Below are 26,367 nucleotides of genomic sequence, written 5' to 3'. Positions count from 1 at the left end.
GCTATGGTCCATAGGGTCAAAAAGAGTCTGCCACAACTGAGCACACACATACACACTGAGCCATGGCCTAATGAGTTGTGTAGAGGGTAGACTCTTAGTCAAGTCAGACTGACTTCTTGTCTGAATGTCTTAGATTATGCCCACCAATGGATAGTGGAGTGGACTTCACTCCTGCTTGTAAATAAACCAATTTAATGGGTACTGTTGCCTGGAAAATCCCATGGATGGAGGAGCCTGGTAGGCTGCAGTCCATGGGGTTGCACAGAGTCGGACACGACTGAAGTGACTTAGCAGCAGCAGCAATGGGCCTTAAGTTATGGAGGTGGCTCTTGTTTACCACATGACCTTCTGACCGAATATTCTATAATTTAGCCTTCTTATACCTGATTACTTTTGCTTATCTGTGGTCCACTGTGACACTATCCAAGAACATAGCACCTTTCCACTTAAATGAATCAAGAGAACACAAGCTACTAAAACATATTCTTGAAGTTTTAAAGTCTTGATCTAAAGGTTTCCTAAGATCTCAGAATGACTCTGAGCCTACCAAAAAACATTTTGGGATTGATCAACAGATTCAGTTCTATAGAAGAATAGGGACAATTAATATTTTGAAAAGTATTCACTCAACTTCAGTTCAGTCGCTCAGTCATGTCCAACTTTTGCGACCCCATGAATCACAGCACGCCAGGCCTCCCTGTCCATCACCAACTCCCGGAGTTCACTCAAACTCACATCCATTGAAACAGTGATGCCATCCAGCCATCTCATCCTCTGTGGTCCCCTTCTCCTCCTGCCCCCAGTCCCTCCCAGCATCAGAGTCTTTTCCAATGAGTAAACTCTTCGCATGAGGTGGCCAAAGTACTGGAGTTTCAGCTTTAGCATCATTCCTTCCAAAGAACACCCAGGATTGATTTCCTTTAGGAAGGACTGGTTGGATCTCCTTGCAGTCCAAGGGACTCTCAAGAGTCTTCTCCAACACCACAGCTCAAAAGCATCAATTCTTTGGCGCTCAGCCTTCTTCACAGTCCAACTCTCACATCCATACATGACCACAGGAAAAACCATAGCCTTGACTAGACGGACCTTTGTTGGCAAAGTAATGTCTCTGCTTTTGAATATGCTATCTAGGTTGGTCATAACTTTCCTTCCAAGGAGTAAGAGTCTTTTAATTTCATGGCTGCAATCACCATATGCAGTGATTTTGGAGCCCCCGAAAATAAAGTCTGACACTGTTTCCCCATCTATTTCCCATGAAGTGATGGGACCAGATGCCATGATCTTCATTTTCTGAATGTTGAGCTTTAAGCCAACTTTTTCACTCTCCTCTTTCACCTTCATCAGGAGGCTTTATAGTTCCTCTTCACTTTCTGCCATAAGGATGGTACTATCTGCATATCTGAGGTTATTGATATTTCTCCTTGCAATCTTGATTCTAGCTTGTGCTTCTTCCAGCCCAGCGTTTCTCATGATGTATCTGCATATAAGTTAATTAAGCAGGGTGACAATATACAGCCTTGACGTACTCCTTTTCCTATTTGGAACCGGTCTGTTGTTCCATGTCCAGTTCTGACTGTTGCTTCCTGACCTGCATATAGGTTTCTCAAGAGGCAGGTCAGGTGGTCTGGTATTCCCATCTCTTTCAGAATTTTCCAGAGTTTATTGTGATCCACACAGTCAAAGGCTTTGGCTTAGTTAATAAAGCAGAAAGAGATATTTTTCTGGAACTCTTGCTTTTTCGATGATCCAGTGGATGTTGGCTATTTGATCTCAGTTCCTCTGCCTTTTCTAAAACCAGCTTGAACTTGGTCAGTTATTAATGATTTATCGAATACCTGTTCTATGCAAAGCTGTCTCCTCAGTGCAGTGTATGCTTGGAGATGAACCAGGTAAGGCTCTGTGCTTAAAGCTAGAGGAGCCAAGGGGTGATAATATAAGACAGATGACATGCTGCTAAAAAGTGAGTGAATTTTCCTTTCCTTTTCCTCAGCTAAGACCCAACAGCTTATGAGTGGCAAGCATCAGGAAACTTGCTCAGCACTCTTCTGTAGACAAAGGAAAATTTGGCTCAGCTTCTTTCACATATGCCTGTATATGAGATTTTAAGAAGTCCTTGTTTTATTTGACATCAAAACATAATATGTAGGTGAGTCAGTGATTCACTTCCATAGACAGGACTCATAGACAACTCTATTTGCTTTTTCTGATTTTAAATGAAGGCAGGCCACAGAGTTAAATTATATATTCAGTAAACCTGATACTTGACTCCTCTTGTCACGGCTTGACAGTATCCTTAAACTTCAATGGACCAGAAAATACAATTGCACAATTACTGCTCTGACTGAGAGCAATAAAATTGATGGATGGAATGATAAGGATTAGCTAAGATGACATAATCACAACCATAAAGCACCCATGGGTACCACCCCTTTCTTCTCCCTAAGTTTAACTACTGCAAACCCACCCCATCCAAACTAATAATTTATGGATCAGATGCATGGTTCTTGATCCGCCCCGCCCCCTAACCAGCCCCCCATGGAAGTTTGCAAGTTATCAATTAGTGAAGACATTATGCCTGATAATAATCGTGTTATATGTATTTCCTTCAGTTTCTCTAGTGTTTCCACACTTTTCATAGCACTCTCAAATGCATTAGTGTCAGCTTGATCCTCATGCTCCTGTAATACTGAACAGACATTACTTTTCTCATTTTACAGATGAAAAGTCAGAGTCACAGAGTAATGAGATGACACACTCATGTCCATACAGCTGGTGAGTATCAGTGCTAGAGCTGGAATCAGGGCTTCTGATGGGCACACTTTTAGCATGGTGATTAACAACAAGGACTTGGCTGAGATCAAGTCTCAGCCCTACCACTACCAGTTACAAACATAGTGTTAAAGTTTATAGCCTCTCATAACCTTGGTTTCCTCATTTATAAGATGGGATTAATTATAAAATCTACTTCTTAGCATCACTTTGGGAGAAGGCAATGGCACCCCACTCCAGTACTCTTGCCTGGAAAATCTCATGGGCGGAGGAGCCTGGTAGGCTGCAGTCCATGGGGTCGCTAAGAGTCGGACACGACTGAGCGACTTCACTTTCACTTTTCACTTGCATGCATTGGAGAAGGAAATGGCAACCCACTCCAGTGTTCTTGCCTGGAGAATCCCAGGGACGGGGGAGCCTGGAGGACTGCCATCTATGGGGTCGCACAGAGTCGGACATGACTGAAGCGACTTAGCAGCAGCAGCAGCAGCACTTTGAGGATCTGGCCAGGACAGTGTACAATGCTGAGTGCTCAACTGCCACATAGTAAGCACTCAGACATGGTTAGGTATCACCAGGACTAGTACCTGGTCTGCAGTACACTCTGTGTTGTGCTGAGGTCTGCATTACAAGTACCAAGTGTTTCAACTTCAGCAAATAAAATGAATAAGCCTTACTGTCTTAAAACTATGTCTGCACTGGACAGCCGACGATTCTCATTTATCCAGACTGCTGTCCCTACCAGGGACTACTCAGGATGGTTGGTGTCACCTTTTCTGCTAGCAAAGGTTTTGCTTTTCATGTATCTTTCAGCATAGCAGGCTATGGTGATTCTTCCAAGTTGGCCACTTTTTCCTTTGACTCCAAAATACCGAAGAGAGCTAGACCACCTGGAGCATGCTTGAAAAGCTGGCAGCCTGAAGCTCAAATTGTACTTGCTTTGTTCTCCTATCATTTGTAGCTCCACCAACTCTGTTATTTAAAAGGGCTCATACATTTTCTAAGTGGAAGTTGGTACATTAGTGCATATCTTCAGGATTCTGCTCCCCTTGGAGGAGGCTCCTAATAGCAGCAAAGTCAAGTTGTCCAGAGTCTAGTGAAGCTGATGTGGTGCCTGACATGTATTATGTACAAAGTTGAAATTGCAGGATGTTGGAGAAATTAGTGAGAAATTTCTCTCACTAATTTTTTCTGGCTAAATTGAAAGGAGGATCCCTATATTGAGAAGAAGAGTCACACCTCTTTGGTAACTCCCATTTTTGTTTGGTCTCCTGTGGTTTATTCATTTATTTATATGTTCATTTATTGTTTCATTCAACTAATATTTGTTGATGAGGACACAGTGATGAGCAAAAAGCAGCGACAAAACTTGTCTTTAAGAGACTTATTTCCTAGTGTGAGAGACAGACTTTAAAGAAATAATCACATGAATATATAGTTCCTGTTTGATAAATTTAAAGGTCCATGGAAAAGAACCCAATATCCTTCAACTGATGAATGGTGGCACATACACATAATGGAATATTATTCATCAAAGAATGAAGCAGTGCTGATATCTACTCATATGGAAAACCCTTGAACACATGTTGCTATATGGAAGAAGTCAGACACACAAGAGCACATATTATATAATTCCATTTATATGAAATATCCAGAATGGGCAAATCCATTGAGACAGAAGTATATTAGTGTTTTCCTAGGGCAGAGTACATCATGAGAAACACTGGGCTGGATGAAGCACAAGCTGGAATCAAGATTGCTGGGAGAAATATCAATAATCTCAGATATGCAGATAACACTACCCTTATGGCAGAAAGTGAAGAAGAACTAAAGAGCCTCTTGATGAAAGTGAAAGAGGAGAGTGAAAAAGTTGGCTTAAAGCCCAACATTCAGAAAACTAAGATCATGGCATCCAGTCCCGTCACTTCATGGGAAATAGATGGGGAAACAGTGGAAACAGTGGCTGACTTTATTTTTCTGGGCTCCAAAATCACTGCAGATGGTGATTGCAGCCATGAAATTAAAAGACACTTGCTCCTTGGACGGAAAGTTATGACCAACCTAGATAGCATATTGAAAAGCAGAGACATTACTTTGCCGACAAAGGTCCGTCTCGTCAAGGCTATGGTTTTTCCAGTAGTCATGTATGGATGTGAGAGTTGGACTGTAAAGAAAGTTGAACACAGAAGAATTGATGCTTTTGAACTGTGGTGTTGGAGAAGACTCTTGAGAGTCTCTTGGACTACAAGGAGATCCAACCAGTCCATCCTAAAGGAGATCAGACCTGGGTGTTCATTGGAAGGACTGATGTTGAAGCTGAAACGCCAATACTTTAGCCACCTGATGTGAAGAGCTGACTCATTTCAAAGGACCCTGATGCTGGGAAAGATTGAGTGCAGGAGGAGAAGGGGATGACAGAGGATGAGATGGTTGGATGTCATCACTGACTCAACGGATGTGAGTTTGGGTAAACTCCAGGAGTTGGTGATGGACAGGGAGGCCTGGTGTGCTGTGGTTCATGGGTTGCAAAGAGTCAGACAAGATTGAGCGACTGAACTGAACTGAGGGCTAGAGGAGTTGAGGGGAAAGAGACCAACTGTTAATGAGTATAGAGTTTCTGTTTGGGGTAATGAAGATATTTTAAAATTGAATGTGGTAATGGTTACAAAATTATGGGACTATATTAAAAACCATTGTGTTGTATACTCTAAATGGGTGAATTGAATGGTATGTGAATGATATCCCAATAGAGCTGTTACAGTTACAAAAAGACCTATGAGAGCACAGAAGGCAGTCTGGTTTGTTGGGCAGAGCCAGAGAAGGCTGCCCCGAAGAAGTGATGTTTGAGTGGAATTATTCAGGATGGGCTTGGAATTATTTAGGTAGAAGATGGTTAGGAGGATGGGGGAAGAGTGTTCCCAATAGAATAAGATCTGTGAAGTAGAGGAGAAGCAGAAAGAAGGCCAGAGCAGCAGGAGCTTTAAGAGGGAGAAGAAGAGTGCTACAAGGTGGGCAGAGAGTGCTGCATCATGATCACTTACTGTGGGCAGACCCCACTGAGATGCAACGTATGTATTATTCAACTCAGTTTGCACCATGAGCCCATGAGTAGGAACAATTATAGACAGGGGCAGATAAACTTGAGCTTCATATGATGTTCAAAGTATTTTACTGAAGGGCAATGAAGAAGACACAGGAGAGACATAAGATTTGTATTTTAAATATCCCTGAAGTGGCCAGAAAACTTAAGCACTGGAAGAGAAGATTACAGTCAGTTTCCCCTATAAGCTTTTCTTTGTAATCTGTTATTTATTTATTTTTTTTTTACAGAATCAGTGGATGGACAGCATGTAGAAATGAAGCTATTCATAAAGTGTGTCCCACATGCAATATAAGAATGATTTGCCAAAGGCATGAACCATAGCTCCTCTGTTCAATCTGTTTTAGATCAATAATTAGCTGCCTCGAGTGGGACAGAACATGGAGTCCCTCACTTATCTCCCTGTTCATATAAGGTTGTTGAAAAAAGACATGTCCTGAGGCTTTATTGATCTGGGTCCTAGGAGGTAGTAAAGTTTAGGGGCCTGGGACATGGACCCTGGAGTCAGACAGGCCCTCATTCTGAAATTACAGACCAGGCATTTGCCCTAAGTCAGGCATAATGAGTCAACAGCAGGAAAGAGATCATGGCTGGCTAAGAGCATCACTACAAGAAGATTTGGTACCATTTCCTATTTGTTGGAGGTTTCAGTCATCAAGCATGAGGTGTATCATAACTCATTACCAGTATAGTACAATGGCATTAAGCGAAGAGTGCTGGGCTTGATGGAGAAAGCTCTCAGTTGAGAACAAAGGTCAGTAAAGGCCCTACATTCTAAGTTTAGAGAATTGCCTATTCGTGAGGACAGCCACGTTCTCATCCTGCTGCTGAGATTGGTCCTGTGCACTAACCCCAGAGTGATAACAAGGTGGATAGAGGGTTGCATTTGAAGTAGGTGTTGATTTCTTATTGCTACTGCAATAAATTACCACCAACTTTGTGGTTTAAAACAACACAAAAATTTCATCTCACAGTTCTGGAGACCAGAAGTGTCACGTGAGTCTGTCTGCCTGGCCTACAGTGAAGGTGTCAGTAGGGCTGTGTTCCCATCTGGAGGTTCTCTGTGAGGACCCAATTCCTCATCTTTTCTGATGTCCAGACCTGCCTTTATGTCTAAGCTAAGTGAAAGAAGCCAGATGCAATAGGTAACAACATTGTATAATTCTATATTAGAAATATCTAGAATATGTAAATCTATAGAGACAGAAATCAGATTGTTAGTTGCTGGAGGAGGGATAAATGGGGAGTAATTGTTAATGGATATGGAGTTTCTTTTGGGTGATGAAAATGTTTTGGGACTAGGTAGATGTGGGGTGATTGCACGGTATTTTGACTGTACTAAATGCCACTGGATTGTTCCCTTTAAAATGGCTAATTGATATTATGTAAATTTAATTTCATTTAAAAACAGAACCAAAAAAAAAGTACCCCCACAAGAATTTGAATCCCTTCTCTACAGAGGTGCTGACTTCCCGATAGCCTTAGAGAAGACAGATAACCAGCTTGGTGATAGGGGGACCTTACTCAGACAAATTGCATAGGAGGTAAGATCTACTTTCCTCCCAATATCACAGGGAAAAGGCTTCAGTACAGAGGCAGGTGATAAATAGACTACATGCTTCTCCTGCAAGCTAAACCAGAAGAGCCATGAATGTCTGTTTAACACTGGGAATAGTTAGAAAGAATGAGGAAATTATTAGAAAAAATATAGTCATTTAATGTTTGAATCAGTCCAAGGTCAAGACTTCTCATAGTTAAAACGATTGTAATACTAGCTAACACATAGCATTCAGATGTGAAACACAAAGTACTTTTATGTTTAACTCAGTAAATCCTCAAAAAATTCTACAAGTTATATAATTTCATTATATTCATTTTACGGAAGAGGTATTCAAGGCACAAAGAGGATGAATAATGTACCCAGCATCACATAGTTAGACGTGGTAGAACTGGGATTTGAACCCTGGGAAATGACGCTGAACTATTAATGTTTTCAATGGTTTAAATTTTTTAGAACATTAGAGTACATTCGTGGGTAATTAGTATAAAAATGTTTTTCCCAGTCACTTGAATTTTGTTCTGTGCTTTTGATTCATTCATTCAACAAGTATGTGTTAAGAACCCAGCATGTTCAGGGAACAGCTGGAGCAGTGTAAGCAGGAGAGAGACTCATAGGAGATAAAGAGGAAATGAGCCAGATTATGTGATGTCTTAGAGCTTTTGAAAGGCTTTTAGCTTTACTCTCAGTAAGATGGAGAGCTTTGGGAAGATATTTAGCAAAGAAATGATATAATTTGACTTTTTTTTTTCAAAGAATTATTCTGTTTTTTTTTTGTGTTTATAATAGCCCAAGAGTCGGGAGGTAACAGTCCAGAAAAGACATATTAATAGTAATAGCTGGACCACTGGTAGCAAAGGAAAGAATGAGACATGGACAGACCTGGGATATATTTTGAAGGTAGGGTTAGTACAGTTTATTGATGGATTGATTCTGAGATCTGGGATAAAAGCATGAAGTTACTACCATATCTAACAGTAATTCACAACCTGAAGTGTTTCGGCACCAGAGCCTTTAATGGTTGGGGCTGTACTCATTATTATAATACTTGTGAAATGTAATTTTATGGTATTTGAAAAAAATTACTCATGAAAAATTTTTTTGTTAAGAGAGAGGGCAAAGATAGAGTGCAAATGTGTGGAAATGGATTTTGTTAAAACATACCTCATATGAATGTCATGTTCACATGTCAGAGTGAAAAAATGCAGAGAACCTTTGCTTTGGAGGGCTGTTATGGGATGAATTGTATCCCTAAAAATAGATATATTGGAGTCCTAATTCTCAGTGCTTTAGAATGTGACCTTATTTGGAGATAGGGTCTCTCTAGAGGTAATCAAGTTAAAACAAGGTCTTTAGGGTGAGTCCTAAACCAGCATCATTGGTGTCCTTATAAAAAGGGGAAATTTGGATACAGATGAGCTTGCCTGGAGAACACCAAATGGACATGAAGGCAGGGATCTGGGTGATGGTTGTATAGGCCAAGGAATGCCTAAGATTGCTAGCAAACCACCAGAAGCCCAAAGAGAGGCATGGAACAGACAATGTCTCATAGCCTCCAGAAGGTGTCAACCTTGACAACATCTTGAACTTGAACCTCTAGCCTTCAGAACTATAAGACTATAGATTTCTGTTTAAGCCACCCAGTTTGTGGTACTTTGTTATGCCAGCCCTAGCAAACTAATACAGAGTTTCTGAATAAAGATGCTCAAGTCACAATTGAGCTGTGATAGAGGGCTAGAGGAAAGATTAGGGAGCTGCCAGTGATTAATAATGTTGAGACTAATGTGAGGTGTTTGTGGGTTGATGACCAAGGAAGTACTACCACTGCACACCCAGTATAGTTTCCAGCCCACAGCAAGTCCTCAGTAAACGTTTGTTGCCTGATAGAATGCCTAACTGGAGAAGGGAGTAACAACCCACTCCAATATTCTTGCCTGAAAAAATCCCATGGACAGAGGATCCTGGCGGGCTGAAGTCCATGAGGTCGCAAGAATAGGACACAACTGAGAGACTAAACTGCCGTCACCAGAATGCCTAATGTATGTGGACACTTTAAACATTATAGGTACTTGACAAATACTACTTTCTTTCTCTCCTGAACAGTTAGCTTGAGCACTGAAATTCTGAGCTCTTTCAGAGGAAACCTGAATTGGAAGCAGATGTTCCAGTGTCAGCTAGTCAGATCCTATCGGCAACTCTTGGCCTCTGGGTTTCTCTTCCACTGAGTCACTATGTCAAGGTGCTATAATCCAGCATAACAGTAAAAGTTTTAGGAAGTCCGAAGTCATCCGCACGGACCATGGTAATGAGAATGAAAGCGTTAGTCACTCAGTCGTGTCGGACTCTTTGTGGTCCCATGGACCGTAGCCCACCAGGCTCCTCTGTCCAGCCAAGAATACTTGAGTGGGTTGCCATTCCCTTCTCCAGGGAATCTTCCTGACCTAGGGATCAGACACGAATCTCCCACATTGCAGGCAGGTTCTTGATCACCTGAACCACCAGGGAAGCCCAGGTATGAGAATAGAGAATATAGAAATGCAAAGTAAAAATCAGAGCAGCATAATTATAGTCCTTTAAAAATGATAATTAAACGGTGGATCTACCTAGATTTGTTAAGAAGTTTAAGTTTAGAACTGCTGCTTTAGTAAAATTGCACTTTCTTATGACCTTCCATCATTTTCTTTTTATTAACTCATCCATAAGGGAAGAGAAACATTGCAGCCACTTCGATTTGTTTGCTCTGTTTCTAAGTTATTTTGAACTTAATTTTATTAAATTTCATTGCTTAGGTACAAGCTGATCGTGACAGTTTTTCAGCCTGCACTTTTTATCACTCAATAGGTCATAACTGGTGAGGATGCTGTTTGATGTTCTGGGTGATGATGTAATTGATAACCTTTGTAAAATCTTTACAGTGTTTCTTTGAAGCTTTGTGAAGGCAGTATGCAAATGGGAAAAGTTCCAAACAGCAATAGACCAGAAGAAGCAGACTGCCATGTTTCTTTATGATAGCAGCAATAAAATATATGCCAATTCCAGTGAGCTGAATAAATCTTAGCTCTGAGATGGTGGTGGGGTGGCAGGCACAGTGTGTAATAGCCTGTCCCCAGTTTCTCAGTGACCCGAGGCCTCCTCTTTGAGAGTAGCACTGTATGGCCATGCCGACAATGATTGGCTGCCCACGTTGTTCATAAATAAAAGCAGCCGGCTGCAACAAAGGTCTAAGTAGCTGAGGCTTCATCATTATTTATGAGGTAGGCCTGGGAGAAGAAGGCTCTAAAAGTGCAATAGCAAACACCATCTTTCCCCCAAGAAAACAGCTGACTGAAAAGAAAATTCTAAAAGAGGAAAGAAGCCAGTGTCATATGCATTTTCATGTTATAGATGGTAAATAATACAAAATCACAATCATAACGAAGGCTTTACAAGTTCCGGTGGAAACAAGTTTATTGTTCATGACTGCTGGTCAAATTGGTTGTTTTAGAGAAACTTCTTCTTATTATTGGCTTCTAGTCATTGAGAATAAGTTTGGGTAGCCAAATCTTGAATAACATTTTTTAAAACTCTTAATTCCAGTGATAGGGCTAATAGTTGATATATAATGACAATAGGATGGTAGGTTTGCAAAAGATTATTATTATTATTATATTTTAGGGCAAAGGGAGAGCACTGTCTCTTGGGTGTATGTTCCTTATGGATCGATCCCCATTACAGTGTACAGTTGCCTCTTTTTCACTCAATTGCTCACTCTTTCTCAAGGGATGAGTGATTTGATTGATGATGGTGGGAAAAGTATTGAAGCATCCATGGCTCAACCCTCTTCTTTGTCTTAGGGAGGAACTCTGCCAACTTGAAGCATTCTTTCCATGCTTCTCCTATATGCCATAGGTACTACAGGAGCTGCTGCTGCTGCTGCTAAGTCGCTTCAGTCATGTCCAAGTCTGTGAGACCCCATAGACGGCAGCCCATCAGGCTCCACTGTCCCTGGGATTCTCCAGGCAAGAACACTGGAGCAGGTTGCCATTTCCAGACCTCCTTAAATGAGGGGGAAAGTATCAGTGAGCCCAATTGTCTTGCAAAACTGATAGCAATTTCTCCCCTACTAGGTTTATTGTTAATAAAGCTGATTAAATAAAAATCTTGCTTGTCTTTTTAAAAAAATTAGGTGTAATTGACTTACAATATTATACGTTTCAGATGTACAACAAAATGATTTGATATTTTTATACATTACCAAATGATCGCCATAATCTAGTTAACATCTGTCACTGTACAAAGTTATTACAATATTATTGACTATATTCTCTATGTGTTCTTAATTCCTATGACTGATTTACTTTTAAACTGGAAGTTTATACCTCTTTATTTCACTTACCATTTCACTCATCCTCCTACTCCTGTCCCCACTGATAACCATCAGTTTGTTCTATGTATCTGAATCTATTTCTATTTTGTTATGTGTATTCATTTTTTTTAGGTTCCACATGAGTGAAATCATATATTATTTGTCTTACTCTATCTGACTTATTTCATTTAGCATTATATTCTCCATGTCATCTACGTTTTTGCAAATGGCAAGATTTCATTTATTTTAATGGTTCAGTAATTATATTATTTATGTGTATATTACATCTTTATCCATCTGTCTATTGGTAAACACTTATGTTGCTTTCATATCTTGGTTATTGTAAATAATGCTGCAATGAACATACAGGTGCTTATATCTGTTCAAATTAGCATTTTTGTTTTCTTTGGGTAAATAACCAGAAGTAGATATGCTGAATAGTCATAGTTTTATTTTGTACTTTTTTGAGGGACCTCAATATTGTTTTCCACAGTGGCTGTATGAGTTGACATTCCTACCAACAGTGCATGAGCTTTCCTTTTTCTCCACATTCTCACAAGTGCTCGATAATGGCCATTTTGACAGGTGTGAGGAGATATCTCAGTGTGGTTTTCATTTGTATTTCCCTGATGATTAGTAATGTTGAGTGTTTTTTATGTCTGTTGGATATCTGTATATCTTTGGAAAAATATCTGTGGAGATCCTCTGCCCACTTTTTGTTTTTTGGTGTTGAATTTTGTGAGTTCTTTGTAGTGTATCATTTGCAAATATTTTCTTCCATTTTTGTAGGCTGCCTTTTCATTTTGTTGATAGTTTTCATTAATATGTAAAAACTGTTTAGTTTGATGTAGTTCCATTTGTTTATCTTTTGCTTTTGTTTCATTGTCTGAAAGGGAAAGTGCTCATTGCTCAGTCGTGCCCAACTCTTTGCGACCCCATGGACTGTAGTCCACCAGACTCCACTGCCCATAGAATTCTCCAGGCAAGAATACTGGAGTGGGATGCTATGGATTTCTCCAGGGGATCTTCCTGACCCAGGGATCAAACCTGGGTCTCCCACATTGCAGGCAGATTCTTTACCATCTGAGCCACCAGGGAAACCCCTTGTCTGAGGAGACATAAAAAATAATATGACTAAGACCAATGCCAAAAAGTGTACTGCATGTTTTCTTCCAGGAGTTTTACAGTGTAAGTTTTTAAGAATTTAAGTTTTTAATCCATTTTAAGTTTACTTTTGTGTATGGCATGGTAAAGTAGTCCAGTTTGATTCTTTTACGTGTAGCTGTCCAATTTTCCCATACAGTGTATTGAAGAAGCTGTCTCTTCCCCATTGTATATTCTTATCTCCTTTGTCATAGATCAACCATATAAATGTGGGTTTAGTTTTGGGCTCTCTATTCTGTTCCATTGATCTATGTCTTATTTTTTTTTTGGACCATATGTTTTGATTACCTGTAGCTTTGTAGTATTGCTTGAAATTGGGGACTATGATAACTCCAGTTTTGTTCTTCTTTCTCAAGATTTTTTTGGCTGATTGGTTTCCACATATATTTTAGAGTTATTTGTTTCAGTTCTGTGAAAAATTTCTTTGGCATTTTATACGGATTTCATCGAATCTGTAAACTGCTTTACATAGTATGGTCATTTTAACAGTATTAATTTTTCCAATCCATGAGCATGGTATATGCTTCCATGTATTTATGTTATCTTCAATTTCTTTCACCAGTGTCTTGGAGTTTTCCAAATATAAGTATTTTACCTCCTTGGTTAGATTTATTCCTAAGTATTTTATTCTTTTGGATGCAATTATAAATGGTATTCTTTTCTTAATTTCTTTTTTTTGATAGTTTGTTATTGTTTAGAAATACAACAGATTTCTATATATTAATTTTGTATTCTAAACTTTATTACATTCATTTATTAGTTCTAGTAGTTTTTTATTTGGTGGCATTTTTAGGATTTTCCATATATAGTATTATGTCATCTGCAAATAGCATCAGTTTTAGTTCTTTTCCAATTTGGATTTCTTTTATTTCTGTCTGATTTCTGTGACTAGAATTTCCAATGTTATATTGAATAAAAGTGGTAATAGGCCATCTTTGTCTTGCTCTTGATCTTAGCAGAAATACTTTCAACTTTTAACCCTTGAAGATGATGTTTGCTATAGGTTTGTGGTATACAACCTTAATTATGTTAAAGTATGTTCCCTCTATATCCATTTTGTTGAGAGTTTTTAATCATAAACACATATTTAATTTTTCCAGAAGGATTTTCTGCATCTATTGAGATAATCATATGATTTTTATTCTTCAGTTTGTTAATAAGGTATATCACATTGAGTGAAAAAGTTGGCTTAAAACTCAACATTCAGAAAACTAAGATCATGGCATCTGGTCCTATTACTTAATGGCAAATAGATGGGGAAACAGTGACAGACTTTATTTTTTTGAGCTCCAGAATCACTGCAGATGGTGACTGCAGCCATGAAATTAAAAGACACATGCTCTTCGGAAGAAAAGTTATGACCAACCTAGATAGCATATTAAAAAGCAGGGACATTACTTTGCCAACAAAGATCCGTCTAGTCAAAGCTATGGTTTTTCCAGTAGTCATGTATGGATGTGAGAGTTGAACTATAAAGAAAGCTGAGCACTGAAGAATTGATGCTTTTGAACTGTGGTATGGAGAAGACTCTTGAGAATCCCTTGGACAGCAAGGAGATCCAACCAGTCCAAAGGTGATTTAGACCTTTTCTCTTAGGGGTTCCCTGATAGCTCAGTTGGTAAAGAATCCGCCTGCAATGCAGGAGACCCTGGTTTGATTCCTGGGTTGGGAAGATCTGCTGGAGAACGGATAGGCTACCCACTCCAGTATTCTTGGGCTTCCCTTGTGACTCAGCTGGTAAAGAATTTGCTTGCAATGTGGGAGACCTTGGCTCGATCCCTGGGTTGGGAAGATCCCCTAGAAAAGGGAAAGGCTACCCACTCCAGTATTCTGGCCTCAATGATGCTATGGATTGCATAGTCCATGGGGTCACAAAGAATCAGACACAACTGAACTACTTTTACTCACTCATTCACTCTCTTTTTCTTGATGAGTCTGACCAAATGTTTTCGATTTTGTTTATGTTTTTAAAGAACTTGCTCTTAGTTTATTGACTTTTTCTATCAGTTTTTTAGCATCTATTTCTGCTTGATTTTAATTTTTTTTCTCCTACTAATTTTAGGTTTTGCTGTTCTACTTTTTCTAGTTCCTATAAGTGTAAGGTTAGATTGCTTGTATGAGATTTGTTTGTTTCCTGAGGTAGGTTTGTATTGCTGTTAACTTTAATCTTAGAACTGCTTTTGCTGCATCCCTTAGATTTTGGAAAGTTGTCTTTCCATTTTCACTAGTCTCCAGTTGTTTTTGATTTCCTCTTTGGTTTATTAAGTGAACAATTGGTTTTTCAGTAGCATATTGTTTAGCCTCTACAGTGTTTTTCTAGCAGTTGATTTCTAGCCTTGTATTTTTGCATTTAGGAAAGATGCTTGATATGATTTTAACCTTTTACAAATTTATTAAAACTTGTTCTATGTCCCACCATGTGATCTATCCTGGAAAATATTCCATGTTCACTTGAAAAGTAGGTGTATTCTGCTTCTTTTAGAATGAAAAGGTCTCTCTATATTTATTAGGTCCACCTGGTCTAATGTGTCATTTAAGGCCAGTGTCTGAATGATCTATTGACATAAATGAGGTGTTAAAGTCCCCTATTCTTACTATGTTACTGTCAATTTCTACCTTTATGTCTCTTAATATGTGCTTTATATATTTAGTTGCTCCTATGTTGGGTGTGTAAATGTTTACAAATGCTATATCCTATTCTCGTATTGATCCCTTGATCATTTTGTGATGTCCTTCTTTGACTCTTGTTACAGTCTTTGTTTTAAAGTCTGTTTTGTGTGAGTAAGTGTTGCTGCTCCAATTGTCATTTTGCTTCTCTTTGTATGAGTACTGTTTTTCATCCCCTCCCGTTCAGTCTGCATGTGTCTTTAGATCTGAAATGAATTTCTTTAAGGCAGCATATATGTGGATTTAATTTTTATCCATTCAGCCACTTTGTAATTTTTAAAATTTTAATTTATTTTTGGCTGTGCTGGTCTTCACTGTTACATGCAGACTTTCTCTAGTTGGGACCAACAGGGGCTACTCTTCATTTCAGTGTTCAGGCTTCTCATTGTGACTTCTCTTGTTGTGGAACATGGTTTCTGGGCACATGGACAGGCTCAGCAGTTGCAGCACACAGGCTCTAGAGTATATGGGCTTCAGTAGTTGTGGCTTGCAGGCTCTAGAGCATAGGCTGACCAGAGCATTTAGTCTGACCTTTTATATTTACAGTAATTATTGATAGGTATGTACTATTGCCATCTTGTTAATTGTTTTCTGAATTTTGTTGTTTTTCTTGTTGTATTTTTTTTTTTCTTCTTTTGCTCTCCTCCCTTGTGATTTAATAACTACCTTTAGTGTTGTGTTTGGATATCTCTTCTCTCTTTCTCATATTTATTTCAGAGTTTGGTTTGTGAATGATCATTTTAAGTTGATGAGCTCTTAAGTTTGGACATAGCCTAACAATTCTGCATTTTTTACTTCCCTCACATTTAATGTTTTTGACATCATAGTTTACATTTTTGGGTTTTTATGTATTTCTTAATTATCTGTTGTGGATATAGATAATTTTACTATTTTTGTCCTTTAATCTTTCTACTTGTTTTACAAGTGGGTTATCTACTACCTTTACTATATGTTTGCCTTTCCCAATGAGGTTTTTCCTTTCACAATTTCTACATTTTTAGTTGTGGTCTCTCTTTTCTATTTGGAGAAGTCTCCTTAATATTTCTTGTAAAACCAGTTTAGTGGTACTGAACTGTTGTAGCTTTTGCTAATCCCTAATACTCTTTATCTCTCCTTCAAACCCTAATGACAACCCTGCCAGGTAGAGTAATCTTGGTTGTGGGCCTTTTCCTTTCATCACTTTCAGCAATTATTTCTTAAAATAAGTTCTCTGCCTCCTTTTTTCTCTTCACTTTCTGGGATTCTATAATGCAAATGTTAGTGCATTTGTTGTTCTCCAAGAGGTCTCTTAAAGTATTATCAGTAAAAAAAAAAAAATTTTTCAGTTCATCTTGGGTGATTTCTACTAGTGTGTTTTCCTGTTCATTTTCTTTGTATCATCTAATCAGTTATTCTTTCTAGTTTTTATTTTTATTTTTTCTACAAACCCCTTTTGTTGAGGGCTGACTTTTAATAGATCACAGCAAGGGAGCTTCTCTGCTTCATTCAAAACTCTGACCCAGAAGCAAGTCATGTACGGATGGTTTAGCAGAAGGTTCTCCACACGTGTGTGGTTCATGATTGGGATTTTCTAGTGTTTTTTAAATTCTAGTTATTGTTTTATTCATCTCTGTCTAGCTCTTTATATTTTCTAAACTTCTCACTGTAATCATCCATTCTTTTCCTTAGTTTGTTAGCATCTTTATGATCATTACCTTGATTTCTTTTTTTGTGTAGATGCATTTTTCCACTTTGCATAGTTCGCCTTCTGGGGTTTTGTCTTATTCCTTCATTTGAAACATATTCCTCTGTCCCATTTTGCCTAATGTTCTGTGTTTATTTCTTCATATTAGGTAGGTCAATTATCTTTCCTGATCTTAGAGAAGTAGTCTTATATAGGAGATGTTCCATGGGCTTCAGCAATGTACTTCCCTTTGGTCACAAAAGCTATATACTCTAGAGGGTTCCCCCACCCCCATGTGGGCTGTGTGTGCCCTTCTGTTGCAACAGGCTGAATAGCGTGGGCACATTGGTAGGTGGGACTGGCTGCTGGCTTGGTTGGCTGTCAGCCCCTCCTCTTTTGATGTCTGCTGGCCCTTCTTCAGTGGACTGGGTCCTGGCATGGTTGGCCACATGACTCAGGGATCCTGTGGCTGATGCTCATTGGTAATCACAGCGCTATGTACTAGTGCGGCTGGCTATGGTGCCTGGGACATCCTGATGCTTGTGCTGGCCCTCTAGTCTTCCTTGTCTTGACTCTTGTGATTATCTCTCAAATGGGTCTGAATTTTAGTTGGGGAAATAAAGAGATGTTGTTACTGTTATTGCTATTAAAACAAACTTCATATACAAAAATGATGCATATGCTCTGGCCAGAGAAAGAGATTGCTGTTGTTTAGTTGCTAAGTTGTGTCCAACTCTTTCATGACCTAATGTGAAGACTATAAAAAGGAATTGTAATTTCATTCTAAGTGGGTGTGTAGCTTACCTTTCATTCTAAGAAAGAAGTGACCTATGTAGGAATAGTTGATAGTTTGTTAAGCATTAAGAATACGTCACTTAGTTTTTTGTGTCCCATTGTTTCTTGCCTCTTAATTCTCATTGTTTGGTCCAGGCTTGCCGGGTATACTAGAGTTATTTTGCAGTTGCTCTATTGACAGAATATTTTGGAAACCTGGTGACTTGAGGTATACAGCCAATGTCTGTTGCCTTTGCTGCCTTATTTCCATTTACCTTTCTTCTTATAACAGCACCCTGATGCTGCAGAGAAATAATCTGTTCCCTGTTCTTTGACCTAAGATTCAAGTGGAGTTGACTCCATTCCATAGCTCCAAGGTGATTATGCACCATGTGATTATGTCTGGGCTTTCACAGCACTAGATTCCCTTGGACACAGGGATTGTTTCAGGGATGAGCATGTGACCTAGTATAAGCCAATGGGACTCATGGAAACACATGCTTAGACATAGGCCTGTTAGCACATCGAATCTGCTGTCAGCCCTCTTGCCACCACAAGGAGCCTGCCAATGAAGTATGTGAATGTGCAGGGTTGAGGATGACATCATCTGAAATCCTGAATCCAGGGACAGATATACTCCTGGATCCTCTTTTTTTTTTTTAAAGTTAAGTGACCCAGTAAATTTCTATTTTTGCCTGAACCATTTATTTTTGTCTCTTACAACCAAAAAGGTCCTAACAAGGTCTGAGTGAGCTAAAGAGTTGATATATCTACCAGCAGACTAGAAGTGACCAGGCTTTTTGGCTTATAGATACCTGCTTACTGATTTAGCAGTTGTCTACAATACATGAGAGGTTAAACACACCTTTTCTGAAGGCTTACCTTTGAGATTTGCAACTGAATTGAACTAAAATATAATATTTAGCTATTCAAGCTTGCAGCAGAGACACTTGATCTGATGTAGCAAGCAGTGCCAATGTCAGAATTAATAAAATAGTTCCATGTCAAAACAATAAAAGGCCAATCACCTGGAAGGGCAATTTAATCACTTAGGCCTTATCACCACTGGCCAGTGGAGCACTGAGCCACCTGCTTTCCCTTGCTAGACACAGGTTTGCATGAAGCTGAACTGCCAACCGATTTAGATTTTTTTAAAAAAAAAATGACTTTGGGAAATCACTGCTGTATTATTGGCAAAAAATGCTCTTGTAATGATTTTCTGAGAGGTAACAGAATGCACCAGGCAGCTTTCAAGTGTTGGGGACAAAGAAGATGAAGGCATGTTTGACAGAGAGCTTTGAGCTCAAATTAGGAAAGAGGAACTTTACAAAATATTTCTTCCTTCAATTTGAATATTTATCCAATGTATTCTAAATGCTGGGGACTGGACTTGAACAGTGGTCTATAGAGAGGCATCTCAGCTCACACACTGTCTAGCAGAAAGAGTAAATATATTTTAAAAGGAATAAAATGATATAGAAAATTTTTTAATTGAGTTTTGAGTTAAAGAGTTATAGGAAGAGGGATCTGCTTTGTCGGAAGGTAAGTAGTGACTCTGAAGCTGAGAAGCTGTCTTGAAGGTAAGAAGGGGTCAGCTATGCAAAGAGTACAGGACAAGCAACCAAGTCAGAGGGAAGAACACATGCCAAGCTTGGAATGGAACAAGAGTGAGCAACATTCAAAGGCCTGAAAGAAAGGGAGAGTGGCTGTGGCATTGGTGAAAAAGGAGAGCATGATATGAGATGACATTGCAAGAGAGCTAGGAGTTTGATCCATCAGGTATGTGAAGACTGTAGAAAGGAATTATAATTTCATTCTAATAAAATGAAGAGTCACTGGATGTTTGCTGGTGCTTGATGGGTTTTGGTGCTCTGAAAGTAAATGTGTATTTTTTTTTTTAAACCAATGCTTCTATCAAACAACCTTTCCTTATCCAAATGTCTAATTGGTTCCAAAATGAATCTTTAATGACAAAATAGGGAAAAGTCATTAGACTAAGATCTAAGGTATCTGCATTTATACCTAGATTCTGTCACTGAGCAGACTTGAGCAAGTTCTTACACCTTGTAGGACTTCAGTTCCTCATCTGGAGAATTATAAGGTTGGGTTGGATGTTGCATTTGTCATGACTTTTTATTGAAAGTGATAGAAACCCAGTCCAAAATAACATGGAGAAAGGAATGTATTTGTTCACTTATCCAGATAATCCAAGGGTAATATCTTCAGATACGTTTGGGTCTAAGAGATCACCAGGATCTGATTCTTCATCTCTTGGCTTTGTATTGGCTTCACTCGCCAGGAGGTCTTTTCTATAGATGGTTCCCAGCAGGGCCAGACTAGCATCATTAGTAGGGTTAGATATCCATCTAAATTATGTTATCAAAAGTTCCAGGATGGCATGCTGACTTGGGTCATGTGATGGCTGAACTGGTGGCCCAAATGTGGGGTATTGGATCATTGGCCAAGCCTGGATCATGTGCCCACCACTTGAGTCAGTCTGAACCATATGAACCTAGAGTAAGGAAGGCATGGTTCCCTCACATGAAAACAGAAGAGGGAATGGATTTTGGATAGGCAAACAAGACATGTCCATGAATCCTCTTTTTGGCTTTAACAATTTCATGAAACCTGCAATGGGAGTCAGTTCTGTACAACCTCTTCTTAGTTGATATTAGCCATTGATCTTACCAAAAACTCCCACTTTAGGCTAAAATTATATGTTTACATTGTGTAACATATGGTATAATCACCAATTCTGTCCTTCAGTTTCAGCTCTGTGTCTCTAAACTCAGTTACCATGCCTCTAAATGGAGTTACCAGTTACTCAGTTACCTAGACGATCTCCAGCAATTCTTTTTCACAATTCATAAAACTGTGCGAAGAGCTTTGCTTTGGCACAGCCATCGACTTTCTGGCTGTGCAAGTATCCAAAGCCAAAATTTGTTTCCTCATTTATGTTTTTCAGATAGAATTGTTTGTTGAAGTGCTAGAAAAAATCACAATGGGCTTATTGTTCAGCACTCTTCTGGAGTTATTTTAACAGACTTGAAAAATGCTTTAAAAAACACCACATATTCCCTGATATAGTATCTCTTCCCACAGTGAGTGTGAAGACAACCCTTTAATATAACTCATCTTTCTCACAGTCTCTCCATTAGTCCTATGTTCCCACTTTTGTTCTCGTTACTCCTACCTACTAAAATGTTGCATTCCTTTAAGCTCTTGCTTTTCCTTGAAATATGGGCACCTGCTAGTCTGCCTCTGGTTTCCATTTAGTACCAATCATCTTTTGCTACTAGATTCTGGTTCATTATTAATTACTTGAATTGCATGGCCTTACCAAAAAATGAGACCTAATTTCTATACTATAGCTTCCACCCCTTAAAATATACAATTCAGTGGGTTTAGTTTTAGTGTATTCACAAAGTTGTGTAACCACCACCACCACCACCATCTAGTTCCAGAATATTTTATTCTCTAAAAAGAACATCTGTACTCATTAGCAGTCACTCTCCATTCATCCCTCAGAAATGCGTGAGTTTTGTCCACTCCTTGAGGGCAGTGGCAGAGACTGCACTTGTTTTGCTTGTCTCTCACAGAAGCCCAATTCTGGGGCCATAGAAGGCATTGATAGAAATGTATTGAATTCTACCTCTTTATGTTGATTGCTGTTTCAATTCAAGGCAAGATGAAGAGGCTGTATGCTATAGAGGAAAGAATACTGAGCACAAAGTCTGTTTCAGTTTTCCTTTTTGTTCTGTTCCCAACTGTGTCCTTAGATAACTCCTTTTGTCTCTTTAGGCCTAATTTTCCTCTGCTTTGGGGGCATGGACTCTATGATTTCTCTGTTACCTTCCCAGTTCAAATTGGCATCAGACATTGTTAATTTTGAGGTCAAGACTGACTTGAGACATAAGACAATTTATTGACTCATAACAGCAGTGTCTCTTTCCATCTTCATTGGGGTTTTACAGGATCTGTGAAATAAGAGAGCTCCTTTCTGGGGACTCAGTTTGGGAAGGTAACATGATCTGGCTCAGTCATGTTTGGGTTCAGTTGGACCAAGGTGGGCCTTCCCAGGTGGCACAGTGGTAAAGAATTGAAAGGTTGTTGTTGAATCACGCGAAGACACCGGGATTCTTGGCCCCCAGAGGAGAAGAATTCAATCCGGGGCTAAAGATGAGGCTTGATTGCTCAGAGCTTTTGTGTAATAAAGTTTTATTAAAGTATAAAGGAGATAGAGAAAGCTTCTGACATAGGCATCAGAAGGGGGCAGAAAGAGTACCTGCTTGCTAGTGTTAGCAATGAAGGTATATACTCTCCAATGAATCCAAAGAATGTCTGGAGGTGTTAAAGACCTCACCAGACCTACTCCCATAATTTACATTTTAAGATAACAGAATTAGCCAGAAAGTTTAATCCAGAGACTGTCTTCATGCAGGATACATTATTGTTATATAATCCTAAGGAATGTAGAGAAGGTAAAAAAGGTTTGTCCTTTCTTCCTCCTCGAGAATTCCAGACCCCTCTCTCCTTGGGGACCCCTAGACTCCTTATCAACCTGCCTAGGAACTGACTCTCTCAGAATCTGCCTGCCAATGCAGGAGACACATGAGATGTGGATTCAATCCCTGGGTTGGAAAGATCCCCTGGAGGAGAGAATGACTACCACTCCAGTATCCTTGCCTGGGAAATCCCATGGACAGAGCAGCCTTGCAGGCTACAGTCCATGGGGTTGCACAGTCGGACATGACTGAGTGACTTAGCATACATGCACAGACCAAGGTGGAATGCACCAATCCAGGAAAAATGCTCTTCTCATTCAAGGTCTCAACTTGACCTTAGTTATTTGGGGGGAAGTTTATGTCTATTTGCATTCAAAGGCTTCTCTCTGTAAATTAAAAGCCAAAATCCCACACAGAAGTAATGGCACAGAAAGGCCAAAATACACGAATTATGCACCGTATTTATTCATGACTTGGAGGTTGAGCATCTTTCCATTTCCACCTAATGAACATTTGTGGCCCTACAATTTCAATCATCCTTCAACTCACCAAGAGTCCACTGTCTTCTGGAACATCTTAGAGAAAAAAAGTGAATCAAACCTATTTTTCATGGTTCCCAAATGAATGGTTCCATGTCATGGAAATGAGGTCAGAATGGTAGACAGACAGCTGTTCTGTGTTTCTCCTTGCAGGGAGATGAAGGTCAAAGACACCTTCCTCCTGCTTAGCAGATCCCTCCCAAATGGGTTGTAAACAAGACCGCAGTGCAGCCCTGACTGCATTGGAAAAGAAGAGAGGCATTTAGAACACCCTTTAGAGGTGCTGAACATACAGATCTTTGATTCTGTTTTCACATCTCTTTGCAGTATCTGTCTTTCACTACATGAAGCCATTGATTGAATGAAGTTAGAATAACTTTTGACATAGCTAACCAAAATAGATAGCAAAGGGACTGGTTGCTAAGCACAGCTCTGCTGGGTTTCTGGGCTGACAGCCTACATTAGCATGCAGGGTTTTGCAGAGGCAAATGCTCAGTTATCAACGCCTGGTTGTTTAAATCTGCTGTTGCCTCTCAGGTAATAGTGAGTCAGCAGCACATGTGACATTAAGAAGGAATCACTGAAATTATGTGCCTCCCAAACATGATATATGCTGCTTGAGGTATAACTTATTCCAACATATATTTAACAAACAATGTTGAGCACCTACTATGTTTTGAGTGTGTGGTAGGTTCAGGGGATATAATACTGAGGCCACAGTTCCTATTGTCATGGGTACTGAAGCTTAGAGAGAAAAAGGGAAAGCAAGAAACAGGTCTGATAAAACATTTTTTAGTATATTAGTGTCCTCAGACTTCTCCTCCTGTTCAGGTAAGAGGGTTTTTGGTTTTGTTGTAACAAGGAAAGTGATCGTTATTTGCTCAGTCATGTATGACTCTTTGCAACCCCATGGACTGTAGCCCACCAGATGCTCTGTACATGGGATTTTCCAGGCAAGAATACTGGTGTGGGTAGTGATGCCTTGCTCTGAGGGATCTATCTTCCTGACCCAGGGATCCAACCTGGGTCTCCTGCATTGCAGGCAGATTCTTTACCGTCCGAGCTGCCAGGGAAAGGACAAGGAAAGATACTCAGTGTCTTCTCTTTCCATTTGGTTCTTTGCTGTTGTTAATGAACCTGGGAAAAGGGAAGAGGCAGACAGCAAAGAAGTATGAGGATAGTTTGGGAAGGGCAAGAGATATTCACACAAGCACCCAGGCTAGAATAAAAGTTTTCCTAACTATGTGGGGGAAAGGGACAATGGGAATGAAGTAGGTTCCAGAGGAAAGAAGATTTTAAGATGTATTGTTATGGATTTTCCTTATAACTTGATGGTTTTTAGTAAAAAATTCATTTTATTAAAAAAGTTATTAATATAACTGTTTATTATTTTAAATTCAAGTAATGCCAAAGAGGATACAATGGTAGATAAAAGCTTCCTGTTCCCCCACCCCATTCCCTCAATCCACGTGTCAGTGCCGTTTTCCAGAAGTATCATCAATACTAGCTTACTTGCAGATCATGTACCTATAAATAGTATATAAATAGTAATATATATATGCACATGCATACATGTACACATATAGCATATTTTAAACAAAAGAGACTATATTTTAAAGTTTTATAATCTTTTAGACTTCATATATAACAACATATTTTCAGGTCAGTAGACATTTATCTCATTTTAAATGAGCCCCATGGCATTTTATTTGATATGCTCTCTATATAAAGCAATTTCTCAATTGATGGGAATGTTTTACAATATTTCCAAGAGCATCTTTTTACATATGTCTCTTTATGTTTATTTAAACATTTTTGTTGAATGGAATCTTAAAAATTGGTTTTCTGGATCATAGAGAATGTGCATTATATTTTTTTGCATAAACCTTGCCAAAATGTCCTCTAAAAATGTGTCATGTTACTCTACAAAGGGATTGAGAGTGGATGTTTTTCACATCCCCATTGACTCTGTCATTAAATGCAAGAACTACAGTGTCACTCGTGGATTTGCTTCAAAATCCTCAAATTCTTTCTTTCTTTTTTTTTAAATAAGGATATGCACATTGTCTTGCAAAGCCAGATTCTCTTCTTTGTGGAAGATCAACTCTTATGGGTGGGCTCCAAGACATGTCTCAGATAAGGAGGCACTGAAGCTTTTGACTCTCAGACTTCTCACACTTCTAAAGCCAGCTGTAAAGCAGCTTGGAGAATTCTGAGTGGCATAGAAGTTGAGCTGTCTTAGATTGTCAGCACTTCTAGGGGCAAAATGTATCTATAGAGTTATTAGCTTCATTCAACAGTCATCACTGGGAGATTTTCAGTCTTCGTGCAGTAGTACATGTAACTGATAGCACAGTTATCTATGCCACATGTATATCTATCATTTAGTCCACAGACATAACAATAATGGCTTCCCTGTCAGCTCAGATGATAAAGAATCTGCCTGCAAAGCAAGAGAGCTGAGTTCAATTCCTGGGTCAGGAAGATTACCCCGGAGAAGAGAGTGGCTATCCACTCCAGTAATCTTGCCTGGGAAATCCCATGGACAGAGGAGCCTGGAAGGCTACAGTCTATATGGTCACAAAAAATCAGACATGACTGAGTGACCAACACTAGGTCTATAACAGTAACAGCAATGAAGTTCTTTATTCCTCCTTCTTCAACTCTGATGTCACAGCTCTGCAAAATGCCATTTTTGGTTAATTATTGAGTGCATATGTTAGTTCTGTACTAAGGACTTTCAAATACATTTTCTTAGTTAACCTTTAAACACCTGTATGAGCTGGGTATTAATATTCCTATTAAAGTTAGAAACCAAGTGTCAGAGAGTTTAAATGACAGCCTTGCAGCTAGACTGTGACAGAGTCATTATTTGAAACCATATCCTTTTGACTCCAAATCCCACATTGTTAACCACTATATCTTTCTGCTCATTAGTCAAAGTGACATTACATAATACCTTTTGATGATCTGTTTAGGGACATCTGATACATTTGGTAAGATGCTTCCCTTCATCTTATTTTGATTCTCACTGATTAATCCTCTTGTGATTTCATCTCGTGGCTAACACAAGGACAGGCCATATTTATTAACAAGCCATTTTTGTCCCAGATCTCATAAATAAATGGGGCACAACGTTCTCTGTTGTCTCAGTCTGCCCTGAATCAGTACTTTTCATAAATATTCCCAATTTTTCCAACTTATTTTTGACTTGTCTGTTCCTCAGTTTGAGCAAACCTATGCTTTGTGAATGAAAAGTTTTGTTCTCATATACTGTTTCAGA

General features: G+C 39.1%; 1 protein-coding gene across 50 annotated transcripts in view; it reads left to right on the top strand.

Moving 5' to 3' along the window:
* Positions 1 to 26,367, top strand: part of PRELID2 (PRELI domain containing 2) — a 343,715-nt gene that overhangs the window by 258,219 nt on the left and 59,129 nt on the right. For 20 of the 50 annotated variants that reach the window (XM_055556915.1, XM_055556914.1, XM_055556797.1 and 17 more), the window contains one exon: positions 2,718 to 2,772. The exons of 1 other annotated variant lie outside the window; for it this stretch is intronic. The gene's annotated coding sequence lies outside the window, so the exon portion shown is untranslated. Of the gene's footprint in view, positions 1 to 1,990; positions 2,147 to 2,717; positions 2,773 to 6,843; positions 7,015 to 7,280; positions 7,414 to 11,260; positions 11,589 to 26,367 lie in introns of those variants that run through there. 29 more of the 50 variants (XM_055556919.1, XM_055556945.1, XM_055556961.1 and 26 more) reach the window with 9 other exon arrangements.

The sequence above is a fragment of the Bubalus kerabau genome, chromosome 1, assembly GCF_029407905.1.
Source record: "Bubalus kerabau isolate K-KA32 ecotype Philippines breed swamp buffalo chromosome 1, PCC_UOA_SB_1v2, whole genome shotgun sequence".
Taxonomy (NCBI): Eukaryota; Metazoa; Chordata; class Mammalia; order Artiodactyla; family Bovidae; genus Bubalus; species Bubalus kerabau.
The sequence above is the reverse complement of the archived record's forward strand: the minus strand, read 5'-3'. Positions and strand labels throughout refer to the sequence as shown.